At 41.7% G+C, this 13,086-nt stretch overlaps 1 protein-coding gene and 1 long non-coding RNA gene across 9 annotated transcripts in view; one reads left to right on the forward strand and one right to left on the reverse strand.

Annotated features, from left to right (window-relative positions):
• The window catches only part of SLC39A11 (solute carrier family 39 member 11), a 453,311-nt gene that overhangs the window by 152,573 nt on the left and 287,652 nt on the right, over window positions 1–13,086 (reverse strand). The gene's annotated exons all lie outside the window — the stretch shown is intronic.
• LOC143687078 (uncharacterized) lies at window positions 4,057–6,855 on the forward strand. Its single transcript, XR_013177406.1, has 3 exons — window positions 4,057–4,176; window positions 5,604–5,722; window positions 6,208–6,855. It is a non-coding gene; the product is annotated as an uncharacterized LOC143687078 (long non-coding RNA).

Consider the following 13,086-nt stretch of genomic DNA (forward strand, 5'->3'; position numbering starts at 1 on the left):
AAGGCAAAAATGCAGGAATTAACTGTCCACTTGGAAGAACTGGAGAAAGAATAGCAAACTAATCCCAAAGCAAGCAAAAGGAAAGAAATAACAAAGATTAGAGCAGAAAGAAATGAAATTGAAAACATGAAAACAATAGAGAAAATCAATAAGACCAGAAGTTGGTTCTATGAGAAAATCAATAAGATTGATGGGCCCTTAGCAAGATTGACAAAAAGAAGAAGAGAGAGGATGCAAATAAATAAGATCAGAAATGGAAGAGGGGACATAACTACTGACCTCACAGAAATAAAGGAGGTAATAACAGGATACTATGAACAACTTTACGCTAATAAATACAACAATTTAGAGGAAATGGACGGGTTCCTGGAAAGACATGAACAACCAATGTTGACTCAAGAAGAAATAGATGACCTCAACAAACCAATCACAAGTAAAGAAATTGAATCAGTCATTCAAAAGCTTCCTAAAAAGAAAAGTCCAGGACCAGACGGCTTCACATCTGAATTCTATCAAACATTCCAGAAAGAATTAGTACCAACTCTCCTCAAACTCTTCAAAAAAATCGAAGCGGAGGGAAAACTACCTAATTCATTCTATGAAGCCAACATCACCCTCATACCAAAACCAGGCAAAGATATTACAAAAAAAGAAAACTACAGGCCAATTTCTCTAATGAATATAGATGCAAAAATCCTCAATAAAATTCTAGCAAATCATATCCAACAACACATTAAAAGAATTATATATCACGACCAAGTAGGATTCATCCCAGGTATGCAAGGATGGTTCAACATAAGAAAATCAATTAATGTAATACACCATATCAACAAATCAAAGCAGAAAAATCACATGATCATCTCAATTGATGCAGAGAAGGCATTTGACAAGATTCAACATCCTTTCCTGTTGAAAACACTTCAAAAGATAGGAATACAAGGGAACTTCCTTAAAATGATAGAGGGAATATATGAACCAACCCACAGCTAATATCATCCTCAATGGGGAAAAATTGAAAACTTTCCCCCTAAGATCAGGAACAAGACAAGGATGTCCACTATCACCACTATTATTCAACATTGTGTTGGAGGTTCTAGCCAAAGCAATTAGACAAGAAAAAGAAATACAAGGCATCAAAATTGGAAAGGAAGAAGTAAAACTATCACTGTTTGGAGACGATATGATACTATACGTTGAAAACCCGGAAAAATCCACAACAAAACTACTAGAGCTAATAAATGAGTACAGCAAAGTAGCAGGTTACAAGATCAACATTCAAAAATCTGTAGCATTTCTATACACTAGTAATGAACAAGCTGAGGGGGAAATCAAGAAACGAATCCCATTTACAACTGCAACTAAAAGAATAAAATACCTAGGAATAAATTTAACTAAAGAGACAAAAGACCTAAAGAAAACTACAAAAAACTGTTAAAAGAAATCACAGAAGACCTAAATAGATGGAAGGGCATACCGTGTTCATGGATTGGAAGACTAAATATAGTTAAGATGTCAATCCTACCTAAATTGATTTACAGATTCAATGCAATACCAATCAAAATCCCAACAACTTATTTTTCAGAAATAGAAAAACCAACAAGCAAATTTATCTGGAAGGGCAGGGTGCCCTGAATTGCTAAAAACATCTTGAGGAAAAAAAATGAAGCTGGAGGTCTCGCGCTGCCGGACTTTAAGGCATATTATGAAGCCACAGTGGTCAAAACAGCACGGTATTGGCATAAAGATAGATATATCGACCAATGGAATCGAAAAGAGTGCTCAGATATAGACCCTCTCATCTATGGACATTTGATCTTTGATAAGGCAGTCAAGCCAACTCACCTGGGACAGAACAGTCTCTTCAATAAATGGTGCCTAGAGAACTGGATATCCATATGCAAAAGAATGAAAGAAGACCCATATCTCACACCTTATACAAAAGTTAACTCAAAATGGATCAAAGATCTAAACATTAGGTCTAAGACCATAAAACAGTTAGAGGAAAATGTAGGGAGATATCTTATGAAACTTACAATTGGAGGCGGTTTTATGGACCTTAAACCTAAAGCAAGAGCACTGAAGAAGGAAATAAATAAATGGGAGCTCCTCAAAATTAAACACTTTTGTACATCAAAGAACTTCATCAAGAAAGTAGAAAGACAGCCTACACAATGGGAGATAATATTTGGAAATGACATATCAGATAAAGGTCTAGTACCCAGAATTTATAAAGAGATTGTTCAACTCAACAACAAAAAGACAGCCAACCCAATTACAAAATGGGAAAAAGACTTGAACAGACACCTACCAGAAGAGGAAATACGGATGGCCAAGAGGCACATGAAGAGATGCTCAATGTCCCTGGCCATTAGAGAAATGCAAATCAAAACCACAGTGAGATATCATCTCACACCCACCAGAATGGCCATTATCAACAAAACAGAAAATGACAAGTGCTGGAGAGGATGCGGAGAAAGAGGCACACTTATCCACTGTTGGTGGGAATGTCAAAAGGTGCAACCACTGTGGAAGGCAGTTTGGCGGTTCCTCAAAAAGCTGAATATAGAATTGCCATACGACTCAGCAATACCATTGCTAGGGATCTACTCAAAGGACTTGAGGGCAAAGACACAAACGGACATTTTCACACCAATGTTTATAGCAGCGTTATTTACAATTGCAAAGAGATGGAAACAGTCAAAATGTCCATCAACAGAAGAATGGCTAAACAAACTGTGGTATATACATACGATGGAATATTATGCAGCTTTAAGACAAGATAAACTTATGAAGCATGTAATAACATGGATGGACCTAGAGAACATTATGCTGAGTGAGTCCAGCCAAAAACTAAAGGATAAATACTGTATGGTCCCACTGATGTGAACTGGCATTCGAGAATAAACTTGGAATATGTCATTGGTAACAGAGTCCAGCAGGAGTTAGAAACAGGGTAAGATAATGGGTAACTGGAGCTGAAGGGATACAGACTGTGCAACAGGACTAGATACAAAAACTCAAAAATGGACAGCACAATAATACCTAAGTGTAAAGTAATCATGTTAAAACACTGAATGAAGCTGCATCTGAGCTATAGGTTTTTTTTGTTTTGTTTTGTTTTGTTTTACTATCATTATTACTTTTATTTCTTTTCTCTATATTAACATTCTATATCTTTTTCTGTTGTGTTGCTAGTTCTTCTAAACCGATGCAAATGTACTAAGAAACGATGATCATGCATCTATGTGATGATGTTAAGAATTACTGATTGCATATGTAGAATGGTATGATTTCTAAATGTTGGGTTAATTTCTTTTTTTTCCGTTAATTAATAAAAAATAAATAAATAAATAAATAAATAATAGGGGGAACAAATGTTAAAATAAATTCAGTTTGAAATAGTGGTAGGTGAAGGCGAGGGGTAAGGGGTATGGTACGTATAGTTTTTTTTTTCTCTCTATTATCGTTTTATTTTTTTCTAAATCGATGCAAATGTATTAAGAAATGATGAATATGCAACTATGTGATGATATTAAGAATTACTGATTGCATATGTAGAATGGAATGATTTCTAAATGTTTTGTTAGTTAATTTTTTTTTATTAAAAAAAAATATATATTTGGGGGCAGACCACAGTGGTTCAGCAGGCAGAGTTCTCACCTGCCATGCCAAAAACAGGTTCAATTCCTGGTGCCTGCCCATGCAAAAAAAATAAAACAGGAAAATATAAAAATAAAAAATTTTAAAAAAGTAATAATAATTAGGATTAAAATGGCTGTGCAAGTCTCTCTTAGAATGTGTTCCCTAATAAAAGAATGACGCACAACTCAACCCCGGAAGCTGGGACTAACGTGCTGTGTGTTATACAACATATCGATTCGTTAAAAACACACACACAAAAGATACACAGAAGACAACTGTGATTCCTAGTTGTCAGAGCAAAAATCCTTTACTCTTCTGTCCAGCAACCCAAAGAAAGTCAAGGGAATTTGTGGCTTGGTTTCCTTGACAACCTTATCTTCTCTCCAGGCACCATCCCAGTCTCTAAGCAACAGGGCACTGTTCAGAATTATCAGGAGGTAAAACCCAGGGCTTCTCCCAGATCCTCCAGGGCTAAACAAATCCGGGCAGAGCAAGCATTCTTTTCTGAGGCAGAGCTCAAGAAGCAATGGAAAGGTACACGGGCCTCCCCAATATCCTCACCAAACGCCATACACACCGGCCCTGCCTGAAGGTCTCCGGCTACACTCTCATTTCCTTGGCATATCCCCGTCCTCTGGAGGGACCAGTGACCCAGTACAGGGGCCCCCAGTAAGAGTCCTGCTCTGGCCCTAGTGAGCAGAGGTCGTCCCCTGAGAACAGAGTGCAGAGGGCAAAGCCCCGTGTCACCAGGACTTAGTGATTTCGTCAACAAATAGCCCCGCCTGGGAAAAAGTGTCTGATTAAAAGAAAATGCTGTACTGCTGTATTGGCATTTAAGTAACCTTTGTTCACATCTGAAAAGCAGGATTCAGCGTGTATTCCTCCACAGTGCCCTGCAACCTCTTCTCTAATGTTAGCATGCCAGGAAGAATTTCTGAGAATACAGACAAGAGGATTAAATGAAAAAAAATATTGAGAAATGACAGCTCTGAACTTTAATCAAAGCAGAACAGAGCTGCTGGCTGTAAATTTTGGTAGCTGAAAGAAATGGAATTTGGAAGTAGAAGGCATTGACAAACAGTGCTTTTTAACTGTCAAATCCAATAATCAGGATCACTGCTATTTATCTGGTGCCTTTATTTTTCAAGTATTCATATGTTCATGGGCTTACTTTACTCTCTCATCACGTATGAAGAGGGTGTTGGGGGGAAGGGACTGGAATTATTCACCTACTTTTGCTGATCTGTAAAATCACAACTTGGAAAATTTGTGTCATATATAATCACTCAATCAATTATTCTTGAAATAAGATAGAAATGATGCATTCTGACTCCAAATTTTTAGTTAGTACCGGTAATAGGGAATTTGGATAGTCTACACTGCTATAATTCAAATGGAATTGACAAATCTTATTTTACCCGTGAGCTTTGCATTATTTTCTAATTAAATTTGCAGTGATCTATCAGCAAAAAGGGTGTATTTGAGATTCCTCTGCTTGTTCCTTCTCTCTTGAATAGACTTAAGTGGAAATGACTGAATTCATTTCCAAGCTCTTATTTGAGCTCCAATTACAGCAGCTACATTTCCAGAGGGGGGGAAACAGTCTGCAAAGCTGTAAGTGAGTCTTCAGCACGCGAACGGGCTGCAAAGTTCAACTTCTTAGGGACACTTAGGTCAGGAAAATCACCACTGATCAGGACGAGACCCTGAAAGAGAATGTGGTGCTGCTTCTTTGGGCAAGGTTTCAGTAGTCAAAAAAACAGAGGTCAAGGGGTTGTCTATTTCCTGAAAATCTGAACCGCTGGAGACCAGGAGTTTGAAATGGCTTGGAAACATAAGTGTGGGTGGAAGCTGGGTTTCATCACAAGTGCCATAGGGGCTCTGTGCAGAGGGAACTTGCTGGCCCTTCAACACTTTGGGTGTTCTTTATGGAGCAGCCTATTGTCTTCTTTCCTCCCCAGGTCCCCAGGCTGAGCTCATCATCTCTGCATTGGTTTCCATGTCAACAAGAAGATGGGAACCAAAGGCAATGAAAGTTGTCAGGTCATGACACTTCTTTGCTAAGTGGGCAGCTCAACTGGTAATTGTTACCCTGAAAGCTGGGATAAACAACAGAGGGGCCAATGGACCTTCCGGTACATTTAGGTGCCTTTTCAGGTGTTTTTAACTGGAGAAAAGAAAATGGAATTCTAATTTCAAAATGCATCCTTGGTTAATTGTTATTTGCAGAACACAAGTAACATTTTAATTATTTTCAACTCCACACCATAATAGCTAACAAGGGAAAGGAGACAAAATGGCACAAACAGGGACTTATTAAATACATAATTAATGTGCACTAAAATTAGCATACATGAATGCAAATGAGCTGGGGCTAGAAAACAATGCACTTCGAACATTATCAATTGATTGTGTTATCTGCTCCATCTTCCGGAATAAATTAGGTAACATCCCCCCGGGTGAAAGAGACTACTTGTCAGCAGACGGGGTGGATCATCCTGCTAGCAAAAGTGCTGGGAATTTCTGTAGATGAAAATTTTCAAAAAGCTACAATTCTCTTTACAGGAAAGCAAAAGCAAATGAAGTTCTTGTCAAAGGCTCCCCAAAAGCAGGCATGGATGACGTGAGCCTCTGCGACTTCTACTAAGTGATGCAACAATGCCTTTGGTTCATAAGGCCGACAGCAGCTGGCCCTTCTGCAGAAGGAACTGGTCCTTGTGTTGGCTCCTCCACGGGAAGGATCCTTCTCATTGCAGCCTTGGCCTACGGTGGGACATTGGCTGGACAGAGAACTGTGATGGGAATCGGGCAGAAAAGGCAGTGCAGACTAATGCCCAGCACACGTGGCCCCAAATTATCTCTTAGTGGAAAGAGAGAGAGGAGAGCGGTGCTCAGCCGGTGGCCTGTGGGGCCCGCTGTGTGGGATGCCTCCTCCAGCTGCCTCTGCCGTGGATGGGGACACTGGTAACCAGTCCTACAAGGCCTGGGTTAAATGGCAGCTCTTAAAGCCATAAACATTGGGCTTTCAGTCACACTGGCTGCATTGTCTTCCATGTGTGCCAAGACAAAAATAAAATAGGTGAGCAGCAGTTTTGCTCTGAAGCCTCGTGCTAACTCTACTGACTTCCCATGACAATCAGTTCATTCCACGGTGCATTACAACGCTTTTCCCCCTGTTAGACTGGGGACTGCGACTTACTCTTTCTTGTCTCTATCTCTCCGAGCATCTGGAGCTGTTCCTCCAATCTGGGAGCCCCTTGCCCTGCGTGGCTATTGAAGGCTTGAACTTCGTGTGACTGCGGAGCTGAATAACTTCATTCCATTTTAATGAACTTAAATACAAATTTAAATACCAGAGAAAGGTAGCATATTTTTTTTCTTGTTAAACACAGCCCTATTGTTTTGGTAGGACTACATTTCACTTTAATTGTTGAAAAATTTGCATCCAAATTAGGATGTGCTAAAAGTGTAAAATATGTACCAGATTTCCAAAGACTTAATATGAGAAAAAGGATGCAAAATTTTTTATACTGATTGATTTCATGTTGAAATTATAATATTTTGGCTATATTAGGTTAAACAAAAACACATTTTCAAGCTTTTCACCTGCTTCTTTTTACTTTTTTAATGTGGCTACTAGAAAGTTTAAAAGTACAAATGTACTTTACATTTCTACTGGATAAGGGTGATCTAGATGCTTCACACATAGGAAATGTCTAGAAAGAACTGGTTGATGGATCGATATGGACAGATTACATCATCAACTTCTACTCTACCTGTTCTAGTTTGCTAGCTGCCAGAATGCAATATACCAGAAATGGAGTGGCTTTTAAAAAGGGGAATTTAATGAGTTGCTAGTTTCCAGTTCTAAGGCCGAGAAAATATCGCAATTAAAACAATGTCCAATCAAAGGCATCCAGGGAAAGAAATCCTGGTTCAAGAAGGCCAATTCAAGTGAGAAGGCACATGGAGAACACGGTCAGGGTTTCTCTCTCTGCTGGAAGGGCACATGGCGAACACGGCATCATCTGCTAGCTTTTTCTCCTGGCTTCCTGTTTCATGAAGTTCCCCAGGAGGCATTTTCCTTCTTCACCTCCAAAGGTTGCTGGCTGGTAGACTCTCTGCTTCTCATGGCTATGTCATTCTCACCCCTCTCAGAAATCTCTAAAACTCCAAAATGTTTCCTCTTTTATAGGGTCCAGTAAACTAATCAAGACCCACCGGAATGGGTGGAGACATGTCTCCACCTAATCCATTTTAACAACCACTCTTGATCACTCAAGATCACATCAAGATGTGACTCTCTAAGTCACATCTCCAGGGAGATGATCTAATTACAGTTTCAAACATACAGTATTGAATCGGGATTAGAAGAAATGGTTGCCTTTACAAAATGGGATTAGGATTAAAACATGGCTCTTCTAGGGTACATTCATCCTTTCAAACCAGCACACAGCCCCAGTCTCCATTATAAACACAAAAAAGGTATTTTTTAAGCACCATATCTAAATTAGAAATTTAATCTGCAGCCATGAAACAAAATGAAGAAAACTGGCAACATAGGAATAAAATCACCCGTTCCAATTAGTTAATAACCCCCTCCTTTTGAGGTGGATTAGCACGCAGTAAAACAATAGATTAGAAGATGGAAGAGTTTGGATGAGAAAAATATACCGAGTTGTTCTGTTTAAGCAGCAAATGTGGCTCTGTGCTTGTTAAAAAAGAAACATATATACAAGAAATGATGTCTGTTTCCACAAGGGAGCCAAGGTTTTTCCAGGCAGGGCATTTGTCTTATTTTTCTAGGGTTGCCATAACAGATTACCACAAATTTGGTGACTTACATCAACAGAAATGTATTGTCTCCGAATTCTGGAGGCTGGACGTCTGAAATCAAGTTGTCAGCAGGGCTATGCTCTAGCTGAAATCTGCAGGAGAGAATCCCTCCTTGTCCCTTACAGTTCCTGGAGGTCTGCCTGCATTCTTTGGTGTTTCCCTGGCTTATGGCTTCAGCATTTCAGGCTCTGCCTCTGTCATCCCAGGGCCTTCACTCCTGTGTCTGTGTGTCTGTGTATAAACTTCCTGTGCTTGTAAAGGCACCAGTCAGATAGGATTCAGGCCACTCTCATCCAGTTTGGCCTCATCTTAACAAAACACATCTTCAAAGACTCAATTTCCAAACAGGGTCACAGTCACAGGACCAGGGGTTGAACTTGTCTTTTGGGTGACATAGTTCTATTATCACAGCATTCACAAAGAGATATCTCATTTAGATGCAGCCCAGGACGATAAAGTTGCCGAAGTCCCCTGCACAAGTTGAACAATAAATACCACAGTGATTTTCATACAACAGTTGATGTCCTTTATTCAAAATCTGCGACCAGTTGGGAGAGGCTGTCCTGTGAGCAGGACTAAGCACACCCAGACCTGGCATGTTATTTGGTGACAGCACAGGACGCCCAGCAGAAAGGAGACCCACACACCCTTGGGCAGCTCTGTTCATCCCCCCCCGGACCCGCCGTGAGGCTGTCCATGAGCCAGGTGCATTGTTCCCCTACCTCAGGGGCCCCCTTTTTTTCTCTCCCTTATTCGAGAAATAAGAAGACCAATCAGAACCAATGTGAATAAGAGTGACAGGACCACAAGGATGACTCTGTACCTACTTTAATCTATAAAAATTAAATAACTTGCAAATTATAATCTTTAAATTATTTGATTCATAATGTATTTGTCCCATACAACATGACTGGGAATGTGTGTCACAGACCTTCCTTCCCTAAAGAGAACTCCTCTAGGCCAAGTTTGGGTAGACCCTAAACAGCAAATAATTGATGACCTTATAGCATTTTCCGTGGCCCTAGGACAGCACTGTCCAATGGAACTTTACGAAATAATGGAATTGCTTTGTATTATCCAATGTGGTAGCTGCCGGCCACAGATGGCCACTCAGCACTTGAAATGTGGCTAAGTGCAACTGAGGAACTAAATTTTACATTTCATTTCATTTTGAGTAACTGAAAACTAAATTCAGAGAGTTACTTCCGGCTAGTGGCTACTGCACTGGGTGGTGTAAGTTTGAAGTTTCCATGTCTCCCTGACCACAGTGGAAAGACAATTGGAAGTTAGTGGAAAACCTGAGTCCCAATTAGGAAAAAAAATGTATTCAAATTTTCTCACTTGGGTTTTTTTTTCTCCTTATTTTACATAACAGGTAGGAGGATGACGAGCTCCAGTAGATGCGATGAGACTGGCGCTTTAGCCCTAATCCTAGTGCAACCCTGGAGCGTGGCTCTGGCTACAGCTCAGTCCATCGGGAGGCCAGAAAGGCAGGTGCAGCCATCTCCACGTCTGCAGCCTGCAGCTGGACTTGGTAGCACATCTGAAAGTTGCCCTGTGGCTTTTATTTGGGATCACACAGGGTCCCAGGGTTGCAATTTCACCCTCGGGGACCTTGCGCCGGCTCTCCTGCTCAGTCCTGCCGGATAATTTGGAAGTATGCCCCGGCTCATGGTATGCTGAGCAAGATGCCAACCACACAGAGCCTGTGAGAATTACAATGTCAGGCTTCCTGCGGCGACACCGATAATTAAAGGAGAAAATCACAGTGCTTTCAAACTCACGGAGTACATCAGAAGCGTTTTCAAACGTAGCCTACTGAAGATGAAAATTAAATTGATCCAGGGCATCTCCCTTCTAGACCACCAGAATCAGAACCAGGAAATCTTTGATGATCAAAGATGGCAGGTGCCAAAAGTACAAGGGAGGTGAGGAATGAGGGAAGAGTGGCAGAAGGGAGCTAATATTTTCAGGTTGTACTGTATTTCAGGCACTGTGATGCCAGTATAAGGCCCTGCTAGGTGCCATTGCCACTGTCTCATTTAATATTCAACCACAAGACAGATATGTTCTCCATTTTACAGATGGGAAAACTGAGGCTCCCGGGAACTTACCTAAGGTTCGCCAGCTGGTAAAGGATGTGGTGGCTCCAGAATCCGAGCCCCAGCCTTTCTGAGTTGAAAGCCTATTCTTGTCCTTTCCCTCCACGTCACCTTCCTCAATGTGTTTGGGGGTTTGAGCGTCCACCTGGGTCCTGGGCCTGCCAGGAAGAGCCACCCTTGGCAGTGGTGGTGGGCGCTGATTCTATGCGTCCCGGAAAGCACCCCACTGGCCGAGGGCCCTGGGTATGGATGAGGTTCCCCATCCTGGTTCCCACCCCCTGGGTCTCTTCGCTGAACTGAGCCCTTTGCACCAGGAGTGACAATCACACTGACACACTGACATGGTCCTGCAGACGTTCACATCTAAGGTAGCAAGCTTAAAAAAGAAAGAAGCGTTGCCTGAACTTTTCTGTAACCAGCTCTGAAAAACCTCGTGATCCACTGGCAGAAAAGCAGCAGAGTGCTCCCCCAAGCAACAGGTAGGTTGGAGGTGATATACTGATAACTCTGCGTGAATCCAGCTCTACCCATAACTGGAGCTGTGACCTCGGTTTCTCAAATGCAAAACAGGGATGTAAAAATCTAAATGATATACATGAAGCATTTTATGCAGTGTCTGAAATTTTGAATGGCCTCAGAAAGTGGCCATCACTCATTTATTCATCACCAGTAATGTGTGGCTTTGCATGGTACTCTGCTTCATCAATACCCGAGCCTGGGCTGTGAGCTGCTGAGAAAAACCCTGCAGTTTCTGGAAGCAGAGCCAGCAGGTAGACACCAGGCACTGCCCTGGGGAGAAGGGAAGGTAGGAGGAAAGCCCTGGACAAGGGACGGGGGTGGGGGTGGGGGTGGGGGGGGTGGTTAGTAAATAAAGCTAAGCAATAAAAGCAGACTGCCCCACAGTGCCGGGGCCTCTCAACCCCTCATTCCTTTTTTTGCGAGAGTGCCACATGTTCCTTTTTTGTATGCGTACTTAATAAATTTTTTTCCTGCTTAAAACAAAAACAAAAACAAACAAAAAACAGCAGGTAGAGGCTTTCACATGAGTTTTTACCCTGGAGGAGCTCACATCTAGTAAAAGAAGTTTTTACTCAGTCTTTGTGCCAGGAAAATGAAGGGTCAATATATTTTCTTCATAGCTCCTCACTCCCCTCTGCAGGCCGTGGCCTGATCTTGTCCCACTGCCCTCCTCAATGTGACCCCGGTAGCACTCTGGGATTACCTGAGGGTGAGCCGAATGTCCAGCGTCACACAACCGATGCCAGCAGCAGCATCTCCCTCTCCAAACCAACCCCACTCCCAGGCTTTGTCTAACTTTTCAACATTTCAGCCGATCATCCATATTCCACAAACAATCAAAAGGCAAAAGTAATTTGTACCTCCTTGGAAGTGGGGTTCACAGACACCCCAAAGCCAACAGCCAAAGCCAATGGGTGATGCTAAATTGAGCCCTCAGTCACAGAGGGAGGTCTACTGCAAACATAGGTTAAGCTAGTGAGATGAGGGAAAAGGAGCAGAAAGAATTGGCTTTCAAAAGTTAACAGGCTGTCTGGTATTTAGAGATAAGAGTGAAGCCGATCAAGTCGATTAAGGTAATTCAGAACTCAGGGGTAAGGTAAACATTGTCTATATTTTAGAACTTCATCTACTCTCTGAGACCAAAGGAAGAAAGGTTTATTTTGTTCAGAACCTAAATTTTCTGTAGCACATAATCTAACTCAACCTGTCTGGATAGCTCATTTGAACAACCGAAACACAGGAAGCTCAAAATAAGAATGAGGGCCTTTAATCCTGTATAGCTTAATGTAATGCCTGGATACATCCCAGAATATATTAAGCAGATAATCAAAATGTATTGGCAAAGTCCCTTGAGGGATGGGAGAGAAAATAGGGGACTATAAAACTGTACTATCAGGAACTCCCCTCTGTCAAACTTTAGGGACACCCAAATCAATAGGCTGAGCCCTTGATCTTGAGGCTTGCTCTTGTGAAGCTTATATAGGTAGTGGAGAAGCTCAGCCTACCTATAGGCATGCCTAAGAGTTACTTCTGGAGGAACTCTTTTGTTGCTCAGATGTGGCCTCTGTCTCTCTCTTTAAGCCCAACTACGTGGGACATGACATCCAGGGGGTGACTGTCTCTCCCTGGTGATGTGGGAGATGACTCCCAGGGATGACTCCAGCCCTGATACCGTGGAATCAATATTTCTAACCTGACCAAAAGGGAGAAAAGAAGTGTAACTAATAAAGTATCTATGGCAGAGACAATTCAAACAGAGTCGAGAGGCTACTATGGAGGTCCTATGCAGGTTTCAGTTAGACAATGCTACCTACCATAATTTGCCAAACCCCAACCAAAACCATTCCAGCCAATCCTAAAGAACACCTAGGATAATATATAAGATTCTACAAAGGTTCCATGCACTAGGGTAACTTTCCAGAAACCTACAACTTCCATATAGGTCCCTGGACAAGATAGGTGCTGAATCCTAGAGGGCCCAGCCTCT

The sequence above is a fragment of the Tamandua tetradactyla genome, chromosome 6 (genome assembly GCF_023851605.1).
Source record: "Tamandua tetradactyla isolate mTamTet1 chromosome 6, mTamTet1.pri, whole genome shotgun sequence".
NCBI lineage: Eukaryota > Metazoa > Chordata > Mammalia > Pilosa > Myrmecophagidae > Tamandua > Tamandua tetradactyla.